Raw genomic sequence first — 19,943 nt, forward strand, 5'->3', positions numbered from 1 at the left:
ACTTTGGTTCTCAACTCTCTCTTAATAGCAGACGGAAGGATAGCGACATCTGAAAAACCATGCGTTGTTATGTTAAACTTTTTTTTTTAATTTCCCATAATTGATAAATAATATCGCAGTAGTCATGTCTTGATCCGCATAGTTAGTTACCGTATACACTATACTGATAAGCACAGAACCCTTTACCAAGGTATATTTAAGCAGAAAGAATTCAAATATTTTTTTCATTTGTTTCTTATTTTGGTCAAACTGCAATATCATTTGAAAGTAGAAAAAATCTTTAGCAATTTATTTTCTTTATATTTTATATTAAAAAGTTTTAATGAGATCAAAATCTATAACAAATGCATGGTGATACACTGTTTTTTCTATGTTTGAGATATAAACAACGTATTTTAGCGGTTATAATATCCCTTCTGTTAGTTTTGATAAAACAGTAACAAATATTAACGCGCGGAAATGTTAGCTAAATGTTATTAATTTCTTGTTATTCGTGCTAAATAGACTTAAAATAAAATACTAAATGGTGAAGATGATTTTGATATTTTACAAAAGTTAAGATATTTGCCGTAATAAATTTAGGATTTTTTTATCTAATGAGTAACATGTTACGAACAGCAGATATTTGTGTAAAATACAATTACACAAAGATTAAAACATATAAAATAACCGGTAAGAAAATATGATATTCAGCCATATACAAATTTTTTGTTTGTTGAACTTCGTGTTACGCTAAACAGGCCCAGCATGGCCAGGTGGTTAAGGCGCTCGACTCGTAAACCGAGTGTCACGGATTCGAATCCCCGTCACTCCAAACATGCTGGCCCCTTCAGCCGTGGAGGCGTTATAATGTTACGGTCAATCCTACTATTCATTGATAAAAGAGTATCCCAAGAGTCGACAGTAAGTGGTGATAACTTCTCTCTAGTCTCACACTGCTAAATTAGGGACGGCTAGCACAGATAGCCCTTGAGTAGCTTTGCATAAAATTCAAAACAAACCAAACGCTAATCGAGGACCATCTGCACTTACCCTCCTAATTCTGATGTGATAGGCAAAGCAACCAGCCAACAAAAAATATTAACAACTTCCAGGCTACTCTTTTACCAACGATTAGTGGGATTGACCGTCACATTATACAGCTCTAAAGACTGAAAGGACGAACATGTTCATTGACGGGTATCGATGCGATTGCCTACAGATTGTGAATTGAGTACTCTATAACCAGATTTTTGTAATATTTAGTTGAAAACTTTTAAGAGAGCTCTAAAACTTGTTCTTCTTTTTAGTTCGCTCCTTTTAATTTTGATTGATTCATTCATTCGTTGTTTAGAATTAAGCACAAATATACACAACGGGCTATCTGTCCTCTGCCCACCACGAGTATCGAAGCCCAGGTTCTAGCGGTGCAAGTCCGCAGATATACCGCTATGCTATTGGGAGACCTTAATTTTGAAGTGAAGGCAACTTGTTAACATCACTCACCTCCAACGTTTGGGCTACTTTTGAAATTAAGTAACAGGATTTGACCATCACTTTTAAAACGCGCCCATGACCTCAAACTGTGGAATGCCTTATTTATTATGGTACTAATGAGTATCGAAGCATGGAACCTCATATTCCGCAGTCCGGCACACTAATTCCTTGGCTGCGCTCAGCCTCCAAGGACGTTTATGGTTTAAAAGATAAATCTCAAAAGTATCACTTAAAGAATTTACATCCAGCCACGTTAGATACATCATATAAGATATTAAAACTATAAATTTTAAATTAACTTTAAATAAAACAAGTATAGGCATTTTAAAGTAACAGAGTTATGAAGATGAAATAACCGTTACAAGAATTATAAATGAAAAGCTTGCATGATCGAGGTTTTAAGGTTAAAAAAATCTCACAAGAGGAAATATAGTATTCTAATTACTTTGAGACATTGAAAAGCAAATTTTTTATTTGCTAAATGATTTGGTATTTCATTGTTTCTACATATATATGTACATATATATAAGACTAAATGTATTTAACCCTGACAGAGTTTGAAGTAAGAATGAGACTGAACACAACGCAAACAAATGTAGTGAACTATGGACAGCACCTTCAACTGATGGAAAGAAATATTTGAATCCACTACCTTATTTTGAAACGATTTTGTTCTCGAAAAATAGTATGACATTAAACAGAACAACAATAACATTATCCATTTCATTACGTAAGGCTGCCTGTCCGAACTGAAACTATGAAACATTTAAGACTTAAACAGATGATGCTCGTAGAGACACCTATGCAACACCACAGCCAGATCTCCAATAATCTCCTCTGTGAGAAAGCCAAAAAACGTTTAACTGAGACAAACAGGTTAACAATGTACAGATAGCACATGATCTGAGATCAGTACTGTGAAAGGCAGATGTTTCTAAACGTGAAAGTTTTCAAAGATGTGAAAAATGTGAACATTTTATTAACATAAACAGTTTTCCTTTTTAAGCCTAAAAAGACAGGAAATACAATACTTTTTCATATACCACATTTCACCTTCTTTTGGTTTGGTCCTCGCTAATACAGCGGTTAGTCCACGGATTTACAACGCTAAAATCAGGGGTTCGATTCCCCTCGGTTGGCTCAGCAGATAGCTCCATGTGGCTTTGCTATAAGAAAAGCACAAAAGCACTCTTGCATTCAGGCGGTCTTTAGTCATTCCTAACCTTAAATTCAATAAAATATATATTTCAAAAACTGTGGATTAGACTCGTTCCTATGGTACCTCATTTATTTGCAACTGACAGACAAGTAAAATCCCTTAAAAGGTGCAATTCAAAATTAATACGATACATCATACAGCACAGATAGCTTTTGTTTGTTTTGTTTGTTTTGAATTTCGCACAAAGCTACTGTGGCTATCTGTGCTAGCCGTCCCTAATTTAGCAGTGTAAGACTAGAGGGAAGGCAGCTAGTCATCACCACCCACCGCCGACTCTTGGGCTACTCTTTTACCAACGAATAGTGGGATTGACCGTCACATTATAACGCCCCCATGGCTGAAAGGGCGAGCATGTTTGGCGCGACGGGGATGCGAACCCGCGACCCTCAGACTACGAGTCGCACGCTTGGCCATGCCGGGCCGCACAGACAGCTACAATCGCTAATATCATTTCACAGTATCACAAGTGTAAATAATCAAATAACTAGAACACTAGTTAAAAATACAAAGCCAAACATAAAAACCTTTAAACACAGATAAAAGTAATGTGATAATACTAAATGTACAAGACAATATATATAGCTAAATATGGGTAGAAATAAAAAAAAGAAATATTAATATTTGAAGAGTTAAAGTTGTTTTTTCTCATGCTCTTTGGGTCTGTTATTTAGAAAAGTATTATCATATAACAAGACTGTGAAATCCATAATATAATATTTGTTGAGAATTGGATATAGTTACGCTCCTTGGTGAAACAAAGATGATAATAACAACATATTAAAAAGTAAAAGTCACCAGTCACAGTATTATAGCTTTACAGCCAATTTCAATTGCTCATAATGAATTTCTTGAGGCCAGCAATGACTTGCCATATTATATTTTTCTCAGATCGAAGTTTCTGAGTATGTTTTGATTGCATCTGGAGACAGCAGATCTCATAGTTTGTCTCAAAAGTAGTTGTGTCTCTTCTGCAATGCTTCAAGTTTTCATCTTGCTGGTACAAGGTCCTTTCTCCATCCATACAGCTGGCTCAGTCCGAAACTGTTGGTGCTCGGGGGTAGCCATTTGTTACACAGTACAATTTTCGACGATCTCTTTGAAGGCTGTAGTTGGGAACTTCATGGCGGTGGATAGTTGTGGCTGCAGTTTGAAACACCTTGAAGGTGCACTGTTTGGGAGGAGGCCCTGATATCATCTGAGGTTTGCGGTTTCAATGCTAGAAGCAGTAAACTGACATCATCATATATATCAAAATCTATAGAATAAAATCTTACCACCATTTAGAAAGCTTTGGGGCAGACTTCAACGCAGCAAAAAGCATCTTAGGTATAAAGATGAAGTGGCCCTATTGGAGTTAAACTCATACGTAATGTTTCCAACTTATTTTGATCTTCGATCCACTGATGGAACACTTTGCATAACAACAGTGAGGACTCACAGTTTCTGTTGTTTTATATTTTATTAATAAACTGATGTTTCTCTTATTAATGTTATTTTTGAGCCACAGAAAAGCTGGATTATATTACCAATTCTATGCTCAGCAATTGAATATTACCTTCTACTTTTTTGAAGATTTCAGAACTGGTAAATATATGGAGGCACTGGTGATCAGGTTGTCTTTGTAGATCCCAAAACTAACTCATTTGTAGTTTCTTCTAAAGCCTGCATGCCAGACAAATCATTAACTCCAGCACTTCCACCGAGTTCGTGTTAAACGCCTTCCAATCCTAACAACGTTGTAGATACATTAACTCTGGTCATCAGTAGCGAAAGCCTTCTGTATTAAAACATTGTAAATGATGCATTTGTTATCATTCGTGCCTCTCAATAGCACAGAAGTATGTCTGTGGACTTAAAATGCTAATATCTGGGTTTCGATACTCGTGGTGAGCAAAGCACAGATAGCTCATTGTGTAGCTTTGTGTTTAATTACAAACAAACAATTGTCATTCGTAGCAAAAAATATATAAATTCTAATGGTGTTATAGGTTAGATAAAGCATCTATGGTCGAAAATAGCGAAAGCCTTCCCATCATAGAAACGTTGTGTTGTACATAAAGCATTTGTGGTCATCAGTTGCAAAATACTTTCATAGTCATCAATGGTAAAAACCTTTAATATCCTAACATTGTTGTAGTTACATTATCTGTAGTTTAAGTATCAAAGGCCTCAACAACTGAAGAATTCAATATATAGCACCTATAGTTGTTAGTAGCGAAAGTCTTCTAATGCTCTTGACATAAATAGATCAAACTGCGCATGTCATAACTTTTTATAAAATTACATTCAAAACTTGATTAAACTACTTTATATACATACGAATAAACTTGGCATTAAAATATAGTTGCTAAACCAACTTTTTAATCCTACAGAAGCCCAATTTCTTAATTTCAAAAAGGAAATATTCGAACACATTCTCAATCTCCATTGCCTCTGTATTGTGACGTTTGTTGTTTCCAGCTTTTCTGCATTGTGACATTTGTTGTTTCCAGCTTTCCCAATTTTGTCATCGCTCCTCTATGATGTCATGAGTTTAACGTAGATTAGTAACTATATTACGAACATTACTAAAGACCTTCTTTGTTTCAGAGACATAAACTAGAAAGTTAGACCCACTTGCCACGTCCTCCAATCACACCCTCTATTTCAAATTGCCACGATACTTTATTACATCAATTTATAACCAATAGAAAGACTAAGTTTTAATTTATCACATAACTTATAATGTTAACTTGTTCTAAGTAGCGGTTTTTTATCATTTCGGCTACATAATTAAATTTGTTATCACCTATACAAGATTGAATTATTTTGAATCATTTTAAGGTAATTATGCATTACGTGAGAGCCAACTAAATTGTAATACTTGTAAGACATTGTTTTCATTGTGTGTGCTATCATTTTATATTGTTAAGTGTATATTTGAGATAAAAAAAATTATTTAATATACTAGTACTATAATTACAAAAAGTAAGGTTAAGTTTCAGGAGCTGACGAAAGTCATATTATTTCTTGTTAAAGAAAAGATTGTTCATATATATTTGAATTCCATATAATATTACAAATCCATAACATAAATCGAGAAGATTTATAACTGCTGGTAACAATAGTTACACGTGTTTATTTATTTTTTGTGTTTTTACAAAAATCAAGGTGAAGCTGTGAAGTTTGCTTGTTGTCGTGATGTAGATATACTGTAGATTATGTAAATGGTTGTAGACAAGGAAAATGTCTTAACAGAGGAACAATGAAAACCTACAACTGGGCTCCAGCCAGGAAAGAACTTGTCAAATTAGAAGTTGGATTTTTTTGTTTTCTGCTAGAAGCAGACCGACGAGAAACTTGGATGTCCAGTAAATATTAAAGGTACAGTTATGATTCTTAGTACGAGACTACATCCAGAAAAACTCTCAATATTTCATGACATTATATGTTTACTAACGTAAGTTGATTTAACTTCACTAAACGAGGGACAAAGTGTAGAAGAGACACTAAAGGCTTGAAAATCTACTTGACATAAGTTGTGTTATAATAAATTTAGTAACTTGAAACTTGAAAGAGCACAGAAGAGGAAATATGATTATACCTTAAATCCAAACCCTTTAAAGACACATTTCAGCATAAGATTAAAAGCAACAATGAAAGAAGTGTGCTCTTTCTGTGATAAAACTTATGAACATTTGCACAAATCACCAACCCTGGAGCTGGATGTACAGCACAACCTTTTGACATCAAACTGATGTCAACGCTAATTTCAGGTGATATGCATGCACTAGATGCATTTTAGCACAACAAATGTTCAACAGCCTTGTACAATAGAGCAAAGAAACAAAAGAAGAAAGAAGTTAAGGACGACAGTGGTCAGAAGGTGTTGCTCTGGATAAATTAACATCTTGTATTGAAGAGACAAAAATGACGATGAAATAGTACATTCTTTAAAATTATCGGGCTATATGCTTTTTGTCTGCACCAGTTACAAACTTGTGTCTTAGACAGGATAAACTCGACAAGGCATAAAGATCTCCTTTCTCGTGTACCTGGTCTGATGGCATAAGCAATGGAAGAGAAGTACTCTTAGCTTTTGATGAGAACACTGGCGCTGCTTTGTGACTTTTCAAGGAAACCAGCTATGACTTTGAGAGCACGGTTCTAATTAAAGCTGCAAAAATCATTCAGAAAATTTGAGGAAGTCATAGGAATTTTGTGACAGCTTCTTTTAATGCAATTATAAAGATGATACTGGAAGAGCCAAGTATAATACATCAGACTGATTAACAAAACACTGGATCAAATGCAGCAGTTGCCCTTATTGAACTGATGATGTTTAATAATATAAAACACACCAAACCGGCGACACATCTACAGTGCGACATGATGCTGATAGAAAATCGCCTATAGCTATCTACATAGCACTTGGTATTCATGTAGAAACTTGTGAAAAGGACCTTGTTGACACAATTTCATCAACTGAGCCTCTGTATCATACACGACAGGGTCATGAAAATATCTTCTGATCTGGTAAATAGTGTGTGTGTGTCCATCAGAACTAAGATGAAAGCTATGCAGTCTTTCACGAACTGTGATATGACAACAGGACTTTGTTGAAAGAAAACTGCCATTGACACATGGAAGGGTAACGCAGTAGTAACGTCTTCTTTTGCAACCTATCCACAGTACCTTAACAAATTACATCTGAGGATACATCGTTCATAGAGAAAGTCACTGTACTTCTGTATAGCCGAACATGCCCTTTCAGCGAGGTGAACCAATCGAGTTAAGCACTCTTTTCTCAGGGTATACAGTAAACAAACATGGCAACATTAACATCACAGCAAACACTGCCAAGTCTAACTGAATAGGAGTAGAAACCAGCCACAGAAAGCTTCTGGACCCCAAAATGGACCACACTACCAGAGGCGTCCAAGACCTGTTATGAGCTTATTCACTGCAACCACAAGAAAACACGTTTCGGCTTCTGTAAATATAGCAAACCGAGTCTGAACTGCACAGCACTGTGCTGTTGTACTGGAAATTGTCATCAGGAGTAGTTCATGTAGACTCATTTCAAGATGCCAAGTGTCTCACATGTAGTCAGATAATTGTGCATCCGTTTGAGCAAATTAACTGTTTTCTATTTACGCATTATGTACATAGTAGTATATACATATATAACAGGAACAGCTTAAGTAGTAAATAAGTTGAATTTATCTCAGAGAAGTATTTACCTACGTTTACTTGCGTGTCACATGTGAAAAATCAACTGGCTAAACTTCTTGTAGTCGATATTCATTTTCATATAACAAAAATATAAACGAAAGTATTCATGTATGGCTATGTTTGTTTGAATTTCGCAAAGCTACACGAGAGCTATCTGCGCTAGCCGTCCTTAATTTAGCAGTGTACTACTAGAGGTGTCGCAGGTTCGGATCCCCGTCACGTCAAATATGCTCGCCCTATCAGCCGTGGAGGTGTTATAATGTGACGGTCAATCCCACTATTCGTTGGTAAAAGAGTAGCCCAAGTGTTGGCGGTGGGTGGTGATGACTAGCTGCCTTCCCTATATTCTTACACTGCTAAATTAGAAATGGCTTGCGCAGATAGCCCTCTTGTAGCTTTGCGCGAAATTAAAAAACAAATAAACAAGTATGAGAAAAAAAATACGTTAAATATGGAATCATATGAGAGATCCTGGCCAGCAAAACCGATTTCAAATCAACAATAACTATTTAATTTACTTTTATGAAATCATCTTATGTTTAAAACTCAATCTTATCAAACACTTTATTTAGTCTTTTAGTAGATTAGTGGTAAGTTTACGAACGTATAACACTAAAAACCAGGGTTCGATTTTGCATCGTATACAGAACGCATTTTGTAGCTTTGCGATAAAATAAACAGATTTAAACATAAATCTCGATAAGAACTCTACCAATTTCCAAGAAATACATGTTGTGAATCTGGATGTTACGATAAAATTAACGCAATTTAAATGTATGTTAGTTAAAACGTTTATTTTATCTGTAATTTGTTCTCGTTGTATGAAAATAAAAATAGACAAAAACACACATAGTTGTGTCCATGAATAATAAACTTAAGTTGAATACTTAGCATGACTTGCTATTCCTACCGCATCCCAGTCGCGCCAAACATGCTCGCCCTTTCAGCCGTGGGGGCGTTATAATGTGACGGTTAATTCCACTATTCGTTGGTAAAAGAGTAGCCCAAGAGTTGGCGGTGGGTGGTGATGACTAGCTGCCTTCCCTCTAGTCTTACACTGCTAAATTAGGGACGACTAGCACAGATAGCCCTCGAGTAGCTTTTTGCGAAATTCAAAAACAAACAAACAAACAAAAGCTATTCCTACTAGGGGAGGGAAAACAAATATATTTAAACAGCACATAATGTTTTCCGAAAATAAATAGATCATGAGTTCTGTCGTTGCGTCGGGTTCTTTTTTATTTACTTGGTAAAAATAATGCGAAGTCCCGTAAAGATAACGATTTAGTTAATTTCTTCAATAATATTTACTAAAGGCTTTGTTCACTGATAGGCCTAACTTCACAAAAACGATTCAACGTAAGTTTTGAAATTAATCAACTTCTAGTTTTACTCGCGAAATATCTGCGCTAAACCATGTAGAACAAGCTCGCTGTCTGACTGACTTACTAATTCGATCACTGACGAAGAACCGCAACGACTTCAAGGTTTAACTCTCTAACTGACGCTGACAGCTAAATCATTTTGTCTAGCATTTTTATATTGTTCTAGTTTATTATATACTACTGGAAGCGTCAACATTCTAAAGAGTCCTAAACTTCCATAACGTTTATAGACGTAACCAATCAGGGCCCGCCATGGCCTAGCGCGTTAAGGTGTGCACTTCGTAATATGAGGGTCGCGGGTTCGCGCCCGAGTCGCGCCAAACATGCTCGCCCTCCCAGCCGTAGGGGTGTTATAATGTGACGGTCAATCCCACTATTCGTTGGTAAAAGAGTAGCCCAAGAGTTGGCGGTGGGTGGTGATGAGTAGCTGCCTTCCCTCTAGTCTTACACTACTAAATTAGGGAAGGCTAGCACAGATAGCCCTCGAGTAGCTTTGTGCGAAATTCCAAAACAAACAAACAAACGTAACCAATCACAACGTCATTTAAAAATCTTTCTCTAGTGAATAAAAACATTAAAATAATAAAACATAGACCAAAACGTCCTTTGTAATGAATTGAATAATGAGTTTTCACAAACGACAAAACAACGTAAACCATAAAATGAACTTATAATGCGAAAACTATGTCTTTTCTTTCCACACAATATTTTGTACAAACTACAGATAGTGTCGAAACAACGCCTATTTATGTAATTTTTTATTATTAACAACCAATTAAGTAAGAATAATAATAACTATTTATGCACTAATTTCTAGGTATGCTATTATAAACACAAAATAATTTACACAGCTGGTAGTTTGGTAGATTATACACAATCCAATTAATACTTCTCTTGTACTCTTACGCTAAATAATTAATAATTTATTTATAATACTAATTATAATAAAAAGTGTTTTTGTTTAATTTCGCGCAAACCTACTATCTGCGCTAACTGTCTCTAATTTAGAAGTGTTAAACTAGAAGAAAGATAGCTAGTCATCTCCATCTCTTGGACTGCTCTTCTACAAAGCGTGATTGATAGTCGCGTTATAACGTCACTACGGTTGAAAGGGTGAGTATGTTTGATAACCCGCTATCAGAAGCTTGTGAATCGACCGCCCTAATCACCAGACCAAATTAAGAAGAAGAGTCAACCATTTAAAAGCACTCAAGTTTTCGGTCTCGTTTGAAAACATTATCCCTCCTCCTCCAGTGGAATGTCTGCAGACTCACATCGCTGGAGACAGGATTTTGATATCCATGGTGGGTAAAGCACAGATATCCCATTGTCTGGCTTTGTGCTTAATTCTAAACAATCAAATGAAAACATTAAAATTGATAGCTTTAAATATTGGTTTTATTAGTTCAAACAGAACACCCACAACTCAACAGTCTTGAAGTTTCACCGCCTAACGTAGTAAACTTCTAATGAACAAATAAATATTGAATTGTGTACCATATTGCACAAAATACCAAAATCAAAAGCTTTTGTTTTATATTTACTATCAGATATTATTTATTATGCTAACACAGCACTGTGAGGGGGAGAAGAAACAAAGTAGCAGACTCCTTACGTTGAGATAGAGAAACTGGATAATCATGTCTCCACATATCACATTTTACAACGCTATGTCTAGCGTCAATCCTGTAAAGCAAGATAGTTAACATTTTAAATTGTGTTCACTGATTAAAAATAAAATAAAAATATTCCACTTTGCACTTACCATGTGAAACTTATTCCTTCAGTAAGGAAATGAGTGAAAAAGAACAAAACGTATGCTGCACATTCAATCTGGATAGATAGACAATACAAAATGTTGGCAAAATTCCAAATAGTCTAACCCAGTGCATATGAAAGACAACAAAATGCATTCGTCGAGCAGCAAATGTAGGGCAGATGCAGGTATTATGTCTGATATGTGGACTACTTACAAATATTAAGAGAAACTGTCTTTATGTAATCTCTGAATCTTAAATCACTTGAGTTGAGAAACATATCGTTCACACTTTTATCATTACCAGTTTTAATAATTTCTCAATCATACTTGTTTCACTAATATTAATAATCGAAATTTAATTATTTTAAGCCTTCATGAAAGAGAATGATATAACTAAACCATTCCCAGTGGTGTATTTAGGTAGGGGCTAAAGGGGGGCTCAGCCACAAAGCCCATGGTCTTAATGGGGCCCATTGATAATTTTATTCTATGTAAAATTACATGGGATGTAGGGCCCACAAGAATTATTAGGTCCAAGGTCCACACAGCCTTAAATCCACCACTGACTATTCCTGACATTATTAGAGAAGGTTATGAATTTTATTATGTTCGAGGTTTTGTTGTAACATATTCAATCACTTACACTGTTCGCACATTTTTTTAATCATTTAATAAAAATAATGCGAATTCCAGTCCATGCAACAATAACAAATTAGTCTATTTCTTTTGTAACTTTTCTCCAAGCTAAGTTTGCTTTTAGCACTCCCCTATCCTCTAGTGGCACAGCGGTATGTCTGCAAACTTATAACGGTAGAAACTGGATTTCAATAACCTTGGTGGGCAGAGCACAAATAGCCGATTGTGCTTAATTATCAAGAAACTGACTAACAAACGCTTTTAATGAAAGTTGTAGGCTTAAGAACACAAACAACGTTTCAACACTAACTCCCCAAATAAATGCAGGTCTAATTTCAAATACAACGTTTAATGATATATGTGAAACGTACATCTAAACTAGCTAGCTTTGATTAAAAAATAACTAATAAAACGGACGCGATAATTACTACTGAATACTTACTTAATTAATAATAACTTCTCTTTAAATACTTCACATTAACTGACATTGAACAAAAGTGTTAATGTTTCATTATTTTTTCATATTTATAACTATTGTACCCATCTAGATCTTAGTTAAGCGTGCTAGATCTTAACCTCACGAGTCATCTAGCTAACATTTAAATTAAAACATGAACAGTATAGCTTCTAACACTGCCATTTCTGGAACTGTAAAGTCATTGAACAATCCTAGCACTAAATTAAAATACTGAACAAAACTGTTCATTCATCAAGTTTTATTTTAGTTTTCCTTCAGAGGTCCATGGAATGACCTATTATCCCTTATCGTCACTGGTTGTCCTGTCACTAGGGTGGTTCTTCCAAAGAAAGTGGTCAAATGAATCCACTAGTGGCTAAATATTTGTTGATCTTCTGGAAGTAGTCTCGACAAAAACCCTGAGCTCCTCAACAGAATAACTTTTCACTTGTAAATATTCTCTCACCAACTTATTTTCAAAAACGATTATGGTAGATTATCTTTGGCATGGAGCGCCAATCCTTCTGGATTCTGTAAATTATATCATTGATTCTTTATAGCACAATAAATGGCCCTTCCTAACATCTAACTAACATTAGAGTTTGTCCTTTCTAGCGAAGAGAATTGTTCAGCCATGTCATATTATATTGAAGAGATCTCATTTTATCAGTAATCATATGATAGCAATTCTTCTATTTACCACGAAGTGTTTTAAGTTTTCCCAGGTAAACTCAAGCATGAACTCTTTATTTTTCAGAACCAAAAACGATTTCTTCAATCATCAAACCATCAGGACATGTCAAAGATCTTGGTTCCACTGTGATCCAGTCATTAGATGTAGATTTATTGCTAATAACTTTGGTATAGGCATTTCACTTCTTGGCGGTACGTAAATATCTATGGCCTGGCATGGCTAGGTGGATTAAGGCGTTCGACTCGTAATCTGAGGGCTGCAGGTTCAAATCCCCGTCGCACCAAACATGCTCGCCCTTTCAGCTGTGGGGGCGTTATAATGTCAATCCCACTATTCGTTGTAAAAGAGTATTCCAAGAGTTGGCGGTGGGTGGTGCTAATTAGCTGCCTTCCCTCTAGTCTTACACTGCTAAATTAGGGACGGCTAGCGCAGATAGCCCTCATGTAGCTTTGCACGAAATTAAAACAAAAACAAAAAACGTGAACATCTTCCTCATTCTCACTGAAAGTTCAAGCCTAAGTGGAGTAATTGCAATTTAGTACATAGTTATTTCCCTGTCCTCTACTGTGAAGCTATTTAAAGTCAGCCAACCCTTGCATCCATATAAAATCAGTTCCCAACACGTATTCTTAATACATCAATTATTCACACATCATGAGGTATAGAAAAGCTTCTTACAGTAAGAGTACCTTCCAATTTCCTTTGTCCTGAAACTTTGTGGTTACCTGCTGTTCACATCAATCTCTTTTCTTCATCTCTCAAGGCAACTTTTTACCTTTTATTAACAAATCGTGCCAGAGTGTTGTAGATGTAAAACCAGTGTCGATGAACTTACTGGAAGATTTTCCATCAATAAACCCAAGGTTTTATGGACAAATAAACTTCTCTCATTTAGAGTGGATGAAACATTTCTAAGTGAACATTGCCCAATAAACCCAGTTAGATCTTGTCTTTTTGATATAAAGTTAACTCTCTGTTATTCCTTTGTCCTGTATGAGCTCTGGGAAATATCCTCAAAATATTATTTCCTTGACTTAATAACAGCTGTTTATTCCTTAGCCTCGACTGTAATAACTATATTTCCTAAAGTTATAACAGTTTCCTCTTTAAAATTGGCAGCAAGATTAAATGTGAATTTTAATTGGTTCATCATTTTTAACAAAGTTTCATTCTCGTTTAGCAATTGAATTGTGTTTTTAAAGTGCAGTCAAAGTTCCATTTTTCTTCCACCAAAACAAACCTACTTCTGACACATGTCCCCCGCTGGTACAGCGGTAAGTCTACGATTTACAACGCTAAAATCAGGGGATTCGATTCCCCTCGGTGGACTTAGCGGATAGCTCGATGTGGTTTTGCTATAAGAAAACACACAAACACATATTTCTGACACAAATAGTGCAACATGTTTTACTGGTGGGAAGATTGTTTTGTATTATATAATTAAAACCATACCAAGTCTAGTTAACGAATTATTATTCCTTCCTTGGAAGTTACTTTTACTTTGACTCAAGTTGTAAACCTAATCTCACAAACAAAATTTCAACAGAATTTCCGAAACTACTGGCAAGTCTGTGTGTGTATATTTGTTATAGCAAAGCCACATGGGGCTATCTGGTAAGTCCATCGAGGGGAATGGAACCCCTGATTTTAGCATTGTAAATTGGTAGACTTACCGCTGTCCCAGCGGGGAACAACAACAGTGATCGGGCAAATAAAAATACAATAAGCATTGACTTACTCTTTGGGGCAACTCATCGATGTCGCTAGGCACTGGCACACGCTGCCCGTGCCCCAGTTCTATTTGACATTGCTTTTCAGTATTCACAGTTTGGTGTCTTGAAAAACCACAGTTGAAAACCGTGATCGATATTATAGTGAAACGTCCACTCGGGTTGAAGCTCCAAATCTTTTAAAAACCTAGTGACTAAGTAGAACAAATAACTTTTGGGGTTCTTTATGTAGAAAGACAGTCGTAAAACTGGTAACTATGGCTGCCTTCAAATAACTTACTTCCATGTTTGAACGTAAGCCTCATGAATGGTGAAGTACATGTACTTATAAAAACTGCATTATCGCAGCGAAAAAAAAAGAAAAAAGAATTTTTTTTATAAAATTGTGGTGTTTGACACACAGATATTATGACAATAGTGACGTCATCATCTCGCCTGGCGTAACCGTATCCCATTGTCTCATTCTGCATTCTTCCCGAAACTAATATTTACTTTAATTGTACTGTATGCTTCATTAACTTTTGCAGTTCCAGTCTTCTAAGCATTAATTACTGGCGTTTTTCATGTTGTTTATATGAATAATTTTTCACTGTGTCAATAAACAAAGCGTTTTTTGTTTTTGGTTTTCATTTTAGTATCTTTTCTCTTCACATAGTTTGGCTCACATGCCCAAGATGATGATGTAGAGAGACCCAACAGTGTATAGACGAGGGAAATTTAATAAATGCTACAATCCGTCGATACACAATTTCTTTGTAGGGTAGTGGGTTTAGCACTTTTAAGTTGACTAAGTGGCCGCCGTTAGGTCTCCACAATAAATCAGAATCAACATATTTGGTATCCTCGGAGAGTAAATCACATGTCAAAGACATTCTTACTGTACACACATATTTGTTGTCACATCAGTTTTCTTTGGTCAGTAAATGGTATCGAAACTAGTAATAAATATGAGCACAAGTTGTCTAGATAGAAACACATGTAGGTTAATATGTGACGGAGAAATACAAAATAAAGACGAACATCAGTTGTCAGAATAGAAATATATGTAGGTCAGTATGTAATGCAGAAATACAAAATAAGGACAAAGATATTTTGGTTAGTATGTGAAACAGAAATATAAAATGTTTGTTTGTTTTTTAATTTCGCGCAAAACTACACGAGAGCTACCTGTCCCTAATTTAGCAGTGTAAGACTAGAGAGAAGGCAGCTAGTCATCACCACCCACCGCCAGCTCTTGGGCTACTCTTTTACCAACGAATAGTGGGATTGACCGTAACATTTTAACGTCCCCACGGCTGAAAGGGCGAGCATGTTTGGTGTGACGGGGATTCGAACCCGCGACCCTCGAATTACGATTCAGATGGTGAGAACGCTCGACTCGTAATCTGAAGGTCGTGAATTCGGATCTCCGTGTTATGTATTATAATATATTTCGGAAGAATCTTCGATTTATTATGTTAGGTACGTTACGTATTACTATTTCAAATAACCTAAAATTTTAATTTAAAAGTTAATTAAATGTCAATATGTATTAAATTTATGATATTTACCAACAAAATTGTTACATACGATTCTCTTTCTTACTCATTTGTATGCAAATCTCTACCCAGTGACTAAGAAAGATTGGAGGCTTAAAAGATTAAATTTTGGGTCCGATCCCTGCGGTGAGCGTATTATCCACCTGGCCATGCTGGAACAAAGGAGACCGAAAGTCACCTAGAAATATTACCTATTTTAACCGCACTCACTGTTATACACTGGTGTGTTGTCTGTCAGTCAGTCAGTCAGTCAGTCAATGAACTTATTGATCACATAATTTTAACGTTGTAATTTGTACTGTCGTAACTTCAGTAAAACGTACGCATGCCATGAATAACGAGAAGAATTATGCACTTTGTAGGCTACTACACAACATGGCGTATGGCATTCAAAAATAGGAAATTAAAATATTTTTTACCCTTAATCTTAGTTCCTCTTGAAATAGGCGTAAATAGCCTAACCAACCAAGTAACTCTTGAAACGAAACACTCTAGGTAATCCTGTAGTAAGTAATACATAGTACGTTCGTGAATAACGGTCTTACATTATTAACCGAGGCTCATGGAATGCCCCTGAGTTTTTCAAGTGTAAACTTTTAGCTCATAGCTTTGTTATCTCTTGACCTATCTGAAATCAAATTACAGTTAAGGTTAAGGCACACGACTCGTAATCTAAGGGTTGCGGGTTCGAATCCCTGTGACACTAAACATGCTCGCTCTTTCAGCCGTGGGAGCATTATAATGTGACAGTCTATTCCATTGTTCGTTGGTAAAAGAGTAGCCCAACAGTTTGCGGCCGGCGGTGATGACTAGCTGCCTTCCCTTTAGTCTTACACTGCTAAATTAGGGACGGCTAGCACAGATAGCCCTCGTGTAGCTTTGCACGAAATTAAAAAAAACATACAAACCATTTTATTTCCTATAAATTTAAAATACTATTCGTTTGCTGTGTTTACTCAGAGCAATACCTCTTCAAACGTTTTTTATCCTTCAGGAATTTGCATCAACATCACTTGACGTTAAGTGAGTCTTGCAACATACGAGTCGACCGTCTGTCGATGGAAGTTAAACCTAATCTACTGCATTACCCAATTGGTGTTTGTTTGTATTTAACTGTAAAGGTTTAAGTATGCAGAATTATGTCTTTAATCTTTTTTTTTTTTTATTGTACGGAAGCATTATAAGTAAGAACTTACAGGAAGTAATTCTGTTAACACTAACTGTAGTGAAACTGGAAGTCTTCTTTAAGTTGGCTCTGCGTTTGAATCTTGTTAGACGTTCTGCACGTTTTGAACTATATATGAAACAGACACTGCATGTTCACAAGACAAGAAAATGAAAGCTTTATTTTTATATAATTACTATCTGTCAATCAATCCACCTATCTAAATTCACAGTGACCGAGCGTATGATGTTGTCACCGGTCGCGATAAGCTCATATATCAAGAAATGATTTCCTAACTGTTTGAATAACATTTGGTTTAAGCCGTTCTACGAAGAAAGCTTTACATTAGTAAAGGCAGAGGAAACTTGACGTGGTAGTAAAAGGTATTGTTATTAGTAAGTTATAAATATATTCAGAATAGACTTCACATTTGAGCCTAAAAACGAAAATGAAACGTCAAATGCAATACTTCATTAAAAAAACAACAAAAACAAACAAACAAAGCCGACTTACCCTTTCCAGAATTGTGCCTTATTTTCGGCCAGTTTTATATACATTCAGCATAGTTTGGTTACGTAAGTAAGCCAGTCTTTTACCTTTTCTCTATAACGCAATATCATAGGTGTTAAGTTGGAAAGCGATTATATAAGCATCATAACACGTGTTCGAATAAACCCGGCTGTACGGAAAATAACACGGTCATCATTATTGCATGATCAGCGATGTTGCAACTATGTCAAAACTGTTCTAACCACAAAAATTTACGATACCTTTGCTATTATTACGTCCAACTTCATTTGTAGACAGAACAACAATGTACTGTAACATTGTTATTATCAGGTCATCCCATAAGTAATGTCAGAACATTTTTATAGACGTCCTACTACATATTTTAGTAATTAAAGCTTTCTACAAAGACAGAAATGATGATGCACTTTCTGTATTAAATTTTTTTTAGATCATTAGTCAAATAAACCCATATGAATATGGATGTGTCTGAGGAGCACATTAGGCACATAATGCTTTATAAGTTAAAAAAGGCAAAAGTGAAACAGAAACTACAAGAAACATCTAAGGTGTTTATGGTGCGGAGTCTCTCAATGAAAAACAACGTCGAAGGTGGTTTCAAAAGTTCAGATCAGGTGACTTAAATGATGCGCCATGTTCAGGTCGTCCTGTTGAGTTTAATGATGACTTGCTGCTGGTTGCACTTGATGAAGATTGTGCTGTAACAGTTGAAGAACTAGCACAGAAGCTTGATTCAACCCATTCAACAGTTCACCATAATCTGCAACAGCTTAGAAAGGTGTCAAAACTTGGCAAATGAGTCCCTCATGATTTAATAGAAGCCAACCTTAGAACAAGAGTGGACAACTGCACTTCTCTGCATTCTCGTGAACGTAACTCACCTTTCTTGGACAGATTATTGACTGGAGATGAAAAATGTATAGTTTGTAAAAGTGTTAAGCGCTGCAGACAATGGGTCAGTACAGGTAAACTGGCTAAAGCACAGCCCAAAACGGACCTCCACCAGAGGAAAGTCTTGTTAGGCGTTTGGTGGGGTATTGTTGGTGTGATCCACTTTGAGTTGATTACATCAGACTTCTATTGTCAACAGTGAGAGTGCTTGAATGTTGCACTGAGATAAAAAGAGGCCTGTTTTGATAAATGGTAAAGGTATTGTGTAACACCAGGATAATAGACGGCCACATACAGCAAGGATCACATTTGCAAAGATTGATGAGCTAAACTGGGAAAAACTTTCACATCCTCCTTGTTCTCCAGACCTTGCCCCATCTGATTATCATCTATTCCAAAGATTGCAGAATTATCTTGGTGGAAAAGAGCTTGGAACCCATGAAGATGTGAAAACTACCCTCTCTATATTATTTTCCTCCCAATTCCAAGAATTTTATAGAAGTGGTATTCACAAGCTTGTGAATCGTTAGCAGGAAGTAATTAATAATAATAGAACATACATTATTGATTAAATAACATTAATAGCGTTTGAAATCTTTTCTCTTTTTCTGAACCTAAAATCAGACATTACTTAAAGGATGACCTCATATAACGTCTCAACCTACTTTTGGATACTTCGTGCTTATACGCTATAAAGTAAAAGATGCTAAGAATAACTTTGAACTTATGCTATAGAAATGTGTGTACCATATTGCACCCTCGTTATAAAACTGTCTACGCTTTATATTCGAGTTACAAATCTTGGGCTTGGCGAGATTTAATGGAGATACAAGAATGACATAGTTGACGGTGGGTGCTGTTGAGTGATTACGTTCACGCTAGTCTGTAGTTTCAAAATTAGTATTTAGGATGCAATACACCATAATATGTTTATATAGAGATGATGGCAGATGGTTTACACGAATGGTATGGGTGGTAATAAACGTATCTTGACCGGCTGTCAATCTTAGATATTCCTTGTATGGTGGCTATATTGGATTTTAAGATGGCCGCTATTTATAACGCATTTCCTTCAATATCCATAACTTCTAGACAAGATATAGCATGGAAGTTGCGTCTATATCCATATTTTTAGGGAAAAGGAATTAATTACAAGATATACCAACACTTCGATCCAGGTTAGTTTATTTGTTTGGTAACCTGAGCTCATGTTACCAAAAGCATGGTTGGTCGTTTAGCGAGTTGGGTCAA

General features: G+C 35.9%; 1 protein-coding gene across 1 annotated transcript in view; it reads right to left on the bottom strand.

The window, feature by feature from the left end:
- Positions 1 to 10,674: 10,674 nt before the first annotated feature.
- LOC143237936 (transmembrane protein adipocyte-associated 1 homolog) overlaps positions 10,675 to 19,943 on the bottom strand; it is a 57,066-nt gene continuing 47,797 nt past the window's right edge. The window contains exon 14 of the transcript XR_013020342.1: positions 10,675 to 10,980. The gene's annotated coding sequence lies outside the window, so the exon portion shown is untranslated. The remainder of the gene's footprint in view (positions 10,981 to 19,943) is intronic.

This window comes from Tachypleus tridentatus, chromosome 13, assembly GCF_004210375.1.
Source record: "Tachypleus tridentatus isolate NWPU-2018 chromosome 13, ASM421037v1, whole genome shotgun sequence".
NCBI classification, from domain to species: Eukaryota; Metazoa; Arthropoda; class Merostomata; order Xiphosura; family Limulidae; genus Tachypleus; species Tachypleus tridentatus.